The following is a 7262-nucleotide window of genomic DNA, read 5'->3' on the forward strand; positions in this document are numbered from 1 at the left end:
TTCTTTTTCATTTCACGGTGGAGCTAGAGAAGAATGGTGACGTCGGAGATCGTCCAAGGCAGATCGAGAGAAAACCTTGGGGCATAAGAGTAGAGAGCGAGTTGACTCTCGCGAAAGCGAGAATATCTTTAGAGCACGAGTAGAACAGTGTAACACCTGGTGGCAAGAAATTGCTCCAGGCTCTTTACTATACTTGCATTGTTATTCTGTACTTCATCTTTTATCTATCCAATGGAAGTTATATTTCTATATCTGCTCACTCTCTCAATACACAGAGTAGCTAAGCTACTTGAATGGGTTGAGAGGAACTAAACTGACATGATCTAGGAAGTTCATTACTTGCGATTGTCTTGTTTTATGCTGTGCAAAACATCCCTTTAGAGTTGCTCAAGAAAGAATCTAAAGAAAGAACCTAATGTCGCAAGAGAGCTAGGTTAGAATCTGACTTGAAAAAACAAGAATAGGCCTACATAAACAAGAAATAGGGACTTAGAGATAAGCTCTGTTTGTCAACTTGCATCGCATTCATCCTAGGAATAGGAATGATATTATGCGGTCGCATATTTGTGTGAATGTCATTTTGTCATCGCATAAATAGAAATATAGGTTTATGTGTAAACCCTGTAGACTTATCGCATATTTATCGCATGCGTTCTAGCATTAGAAGTCGTGACATTCACACCGAGAGGTGGTTTACTATTGTATGTATGTTGTATGATCGCAAGACATGAACGCAGCCTAGGGAGTGTTAGCCAAAACTTTCTTAACCTGTTCACCGCATATTCATCGTATTTCCCATTGCCAACTCTTTTCGAACTCTGTCGCATTTATTATTATTTTCATTAACGCAACAACAAACCAACCACCTTATTTATTTTACCGGTTACTGCAAGTTTTCATAAAAATCTTTAACGTAACTATTTTCACAAGTTCATGTGTTCGACCCTGGACTTACCAGGAAACTCAGAGGAATTTACACTTGAATTCCACGGGGGAAACTTGAGTGCACAATATAATTCCATCAACGCATATCATCCATTTTCTACATTTAATAAAATAACGCATCAATATTCTTCTTCACAGAAGAACAGTGAAAGAAACTGACATTCTGTGATTTCTATGGTCTCTCTGTAATTTCCCAAAAAACTTCTCTTTTCCCTCTAAAAAAAATCGTTCCCTCTCTTCCAAAATCTCAAAGCCCATAACTTCTGAGAAAATCTCATCCCAAAAGAATACAGAGACAACTATTTGTGGTGGTGTCCTCGCTGATGTTGCTCTATCCATGATTGATTGTGATCGTTTTTGGCGAAGGAATTTCATGAAGGCTTCGATTCTTCAAGGGTAAGTCTTCTCTAACCTTATTTCTATTTCCCCCATCTTGCATGCTGTAAAATTTATGAAATTTTATGCATATTTTGGTTATGTAAGTTTCTGGTATGTGAAAATTAAAAAGTGGGATGATCCACGCGTCCGCAATGGAACTTCACCATTCCTTCAAGTTGTTGAAAATTAAGTTAATCAATTTTGGATTTGATTTATGTTCAGGTTGGCCAACTGAATTGAGTTTTGGAACTACTTTTGAACCAAGCCGCAATTTCAGTAAGTTAAATTGGAGACATTTGGATAAATTGGTTAATTGAAGTTAGACCCCAAAGGTTTAATTCAATTTTTGCTTAATTATTCCAGGTCTTGATTTAAGTTTGTGTTTGACAAAGGGAAGATAAGTTTATTTGAGTTTACTTTTGGGCCTAAATTCCAAGATAAGTAATCTTATTATTGGAACCGTCTTCGTGATGAGCAATAAAACTAAAGATAATTTTGATGGTTCTAAGACTGTATGAAATATGATGCCTAATTAGAAAGGATATATGAACATATGACTGCCCTGTTTGTAGTATGTTATAAGTATGGGCATGATTTTGTTTTATAAGATATTTCACAGGAATGTATAAGCATGATCTAGATCTTGTTTGACATATATGAGAATGTATGAGCTTGATGTTATGTTTTATGTGTGAGACTTTGATTTAGGATGCATGGTATTTATGTTAGTGATAGTTCTGTTGGGGTTAATGCCCTAAATCTCGTAGGGTTTTGTAATTTATGAATACCTATATAAATAAACATTTTATGATGTAATAATATGAGATATTTTATTCACTTCAGTCTTTGAAATATGAGATATTTTAGTTGCATTAACCACAAACCAATAAACTAAGATCCCTGGATATCGTTGTAACTTAAGCATGTATGTGATGACATACAAGTGGATTGTGCTTTAAGTGATAACCTAAATGGTCTGTAGTATATCGATAAATGAGGGAAATCTTATCCTGATGATACTACGAGTATAGTCTGTTTTGTAAATGTTACAAACGTCATAAAGTGGTACAAATGGTCTGATCCTGACCATTCATGTATTAGAAAAACGAGCGGGGATGCTCTATACAAAAGAGTTTGTATAAGACCAGACCATGAAATGTTTAGTTTTGTTATATAACATCATTCATGACAGAGACTTTCATTTCACTAGGATGACCATAGGTAACATGACCTTAATCCTAAGTGAGTTAGGAATTCCTGTCTATAAGGGTGGTCCTTTGATTTACATGGGTGCAAGTGGCCAAATCATATACTCAAACCTACTAGTTTAGGGATTTTTCTGATTGGGGAGCTGGAAACTCAGCTACACAAGACGAAATTCACTCCGTCCCCGATTCAGGGGTAAATAGATAAATTGCTCCCTTAAGGCCTGATTCTGGGGCTTGAACAATGTGGAGCCACACATTCTCTTGGCCTAAGAAGGGTTTACTCATAGTAGAACTATGGAGTATTGTTCATTAGAGGAATTAGTGGTAGTTAAGAATTTAGATGTAATTACAAGAGCAAAACGGTAAATTGGTCTAGCTATACTTATGAGCAATTTGTGAAGGGTCATCCTAATGTTGATTGGTTATATCCAATTGACACACAAATATATCTATAGCGCGAAGAGTGCAGCTGTCGGTCTTTAGTGGAGTGCCCAACGATTAACGGATGGTGGATATCATGATTAAAAAGTTTAGTCAGTTATTCACATACCATTGAAGCTTCAAGCTACAGGTCCATAAGATCTTATTGGCAACTCAATGGATTCATGTTGAGAATAAGTTTTTGGGTTAGTTTGAAGTGTTCAAATTAACAAGACAAAATTTGATTATATATGATATAATTAAATTGCTTCAATTATATGTGACATAATTGATTTGATGTATTAGATACATTAATTGGAAGAATTATTATTAAATGCCATTAAAGAGAAAAAGAACTATGGTTTATATATTGCATGACATGTGATATTAAAACTAAAAGTTATGAATACATTATTTATTTGTAATTAAATCAATTATGGGATAATTGGTTTTAGTTTTTTCTCCTAATAACCGACTTAGTGGGAAGTTGTGATCAGTTATAGTAACTGATGGATAAAATGAAAATCGTTTTCATTTTTCATTAGGCGATTGATACGCGATTGATTATCGAATGTACAAAAGGAAAAAACTATACGATAGCTTGAGAGCATAAACGATCATGCATAGAGTTTGCTATACGATAGACACTCTCTTCTAAATGATTGAGTACACAATCTATACGATAGACTCAAATTTCTCTCATTTACTCGATTGTCTACACGATCTTACAATTCCTCTTTCCCTCTACAAATTCCATACAGAGCCCACAACTCATGGATTCTCACACCAAGAATATCAAGGTAGCTTCATTGTGGTGTCTGTTTGTTGTTCGAGGGTCGAGTGTTATTTTTTATTGTTCAAGGAGTTTGCTGAGGCGTGACGTTCGTGCTGTTAGATCGAAGGGAACAAGAATAAAAGTTCTTCAAGGGTAAGTCCACTTGATCCTTAGTGTTATTTTCATGATGCATGCTGTAATTTAGAGTTTATCATAATTATTGTCATTTGATTGTAAATATGTATGTTATGTCATAATGGGGTTTGGAATGATCTTGCTTTTGCTCACTGGTTCTCTTTGTATAGAGTTTATTCAAGTTCTTCTACCTGTAGTCATGTACCCACTAGAGATTTGTGTTTCTTTCAGGATTCACCAGTGGTTAGTGATACTTTGGGATTTCATAAGATGTTAGTGATCTCCTTCAGGATTTCATTAGAAGTTTATGTTTCCTTTGAGATTCATCAGAGATTAGTGTCCTTCGGGATTCACCAAAGATTAGTGATATCCTTCAGGACTTCACCAAAGGTTAATGATCTCCTTCAAGACTTCACCAGAGGTTAGTGATCTCCTTCAGGACTTCACCAGAGGTTAATGATCTCCTTCAGGACTTCACCAGAGGTTAGTGATCTCTTTCAGGATTTCACCAGAGGTTTATAGGTACATCTCACCTACGGTAGGCCGGGTTAAATTATTCACTTGATAGTTGTAAGCTTTGATTGATGATTCGTTGATTGTGTATTGCCAACAACTTATGATGTTGATGACGTATGCGCTTTGCGATAATGATAATATGCGATACTACATTCTAAATGATGTATGCGGTGATGCTTAGATACTTTTGTAGTATGCGTTCATGTAGTGTGCGCGTGTCACAAGTTTTCTTACGCTGGAACCAAGTATAATTCCAACGTAAATTTCTCATAGTGATCTGAGGTCGAACATGAGGATCGTGGTGATTAATGCAATACTAATGTGATATATGCAACCAAGGAAATAAAATAATAATGAATTGATTTGAGAAAAGTAAAATGCGGTGAAATGTAAAATACGATAATAAATAACATGCGATGGTAAGTAAAAGCGATGATAAATAAATTGCAGTGATAAAATAAGATGCAGTGATAAAATAAAATGCGGTAACAAATAAATGAATAAAAAATTAAATATACAAGTTGAGGACTGGCTGTGAAGATGTGCAAATATCTGATGAATGCAGTGGCAAGTCTTGTGAAATGTGTCAGAAAGAGAATGGGTTAGGGGAAAGAACATCGCAAGTTCGTCAATCCTGTTGAGGACACAACTAAGGTTCCGCTTTCCCTTGGCTTACACCTTTCAGTGATCGGCTGCGTTCCCATATGTCTATGGTGAAACAAGGATGAATGTGGTGAACGCAAGGTTGTTTCTATATCTAGAAATACTTCTCGCTTTAGTTAACACATTCTTCCAACCTTCTTTCAAGCGGTGGAATAACATCTTCATTTTTGCTCTCACAGGTGAAGATGTTGTTGAGCATGCGTCAGCTAAACTTAGCTAATTTCTTCAACAAGGATTAACTCACTCACTTAATCCTTCCCCCTTACCCTGGGGAATTAGTTACACATGATGAAGGAAATGGATGATGAATGTATGGTGAAGAATAGAGAAATGACGATGAATACGATAATGATATTAAAATCTAAAGATAAGCGTTTGTTACAGATAATGAATGAAAGATTAGAAATGAGCACGGTTGATGAATAGAAGGTAAGAACAATAAGGAAAGCGTGTCAATGTCTTGACATGGATCCCAATCGGAGACGATGTGCTTGCCGGCGTGTGGGAGGAATGTAGTGGAGAACTTCCTTCTCAGGCTTGTTTTCCAGGTAGAAGTGATCTTTGCACAGAGCTTCTTCTTTGGGAATGGGAATGAATATCCTGCTCCTGATACTTACCTTTCGGTCTTGTCTCATCTTTCTTCTCGGATTTTCTCTAAGTTATCTCTTCAGACCAGCCTACTTTCTTTGAATTCGATGAAGCTATTTATAGAGCTTGACACCTTCTGCATCAGTGGTCCCGCTCTAAAAAGCTGATTTTTCCTGCCAGGCTTGGTGGAAATGTCCGCTCTACTCCACATTTAATTTTTCAGAATCGTACAACAGAAAAGCTATACAATTTCAGAAGTCCTTGCGAATGTGTTGCTTTTTTCATCTACGATCAATCGCCGCATGCGGTGTAATTGCTTGGATCATTTTATCGATTGCCGCATACAGTACAAATGCGTTGATCGTTTTGTCCTCGAGCGATTATCGCATGCGGTGGCCTGTTTCCTGCAAAACAAATACTTGGACATTCCATTTTGCCATTGCAATGGGGTTAACGGTTGTGCTTACGACACTTTACAATTTTCGCGTTTTTAAGCCAATTTCTATATGGTCGACGCAACTTTTCCTTCTTTTTGTCGTATAATCTAAATAAAATGGTATAAATAATTTGTATTTCTACAAGTAATAAATAGTTATCCATGAGAAAGTAGAGGTTTATGCATGTCCTACTAGAATGTTACATTAATTGAACATACATGCTTAGCCTAACCCTGGTAGTAGGGTTACTTACTGAGTATTTTGTACTCACTCTTTACTGACAGGTGGGATCCATGATCGTGCCACTAGGACTAGTCAAAATGCTTCCGTTCATGGCTTTTCTATATTTTTCATGTTTCTAAACTTAGTCAGTTGTTGAATTTAGAGAATTTTCAATTTTTGCACTTTTGGTTGTTTTGGATGATATTTTCTAGCGATGTTTAATTTTCTTTTATTTTATTTAGGGTGCCCTGTTAAATGGATTTCATATATTTATTTTTAATAAAATTTAATTATTCTATAGCATTTATTTGGTTTTTGGCCAATTCATGAAAAGTGTCGTTTTGAGGTGAATGCATGTTTATGGTAACGACCTAGTATAAGTACTTGGGAGTCAGGTCGTTATAATAATTGATATTACTGATACACAGATATCATTGCTATCATTGATGTCACTGATATCTACCTAAATCATTTTTATATCACCAATATTATTAACAATTGATATTACTGATACACAGATATCTTTGATACCTACCTAAGTCATATCACAATATCATTGATGTCACCGATATCTACCTAAGTCAAATCACTAATATGCAAATATCACTGAGATTTACCTAATTTATATCATTAATATCATCAATTTTAAACGTTAGAATTGCCAAATTCATAATTTTCACGTTTTAAATAGGGATTTAGTATATCAGTGGCTATCACCGTTATGAAGGAAATCAGATCCCACAGAAGCGTGTGATCATGGTACAGTTTCAAAGTCGGTTATATAGCAAACAAAAGACAAAAAATAATTTACACTAAATAGAAGATAAACATCAAATTTAAGCATGCTATTAAAGAAAAAATAAAGGAAAAAAAGATCTCACCTTTGTTGAATCCCTATCTTTATGATTTCCTCTCCCTATTCTCACAAACGCCTCTTCAACGAAAAAGGACACCACCGTAAAAGTTACCTTGTTA

Source organism: Benincasa hispida, chromosome 10, assembly GCF_009727055.1.
Source record: "Benincasa hispida cultivar B227 chromosome 10, ASM972705v1, whole genome shotgun sequence".
Taxonomy (NCBI): domain Eukaryota; kingdom Viridiplantae; phylum Streptophyta; class Magnoliopsida; order Cucurbitales; family Cucurbitaceae; genus Benincasa; species Benincasa hispida.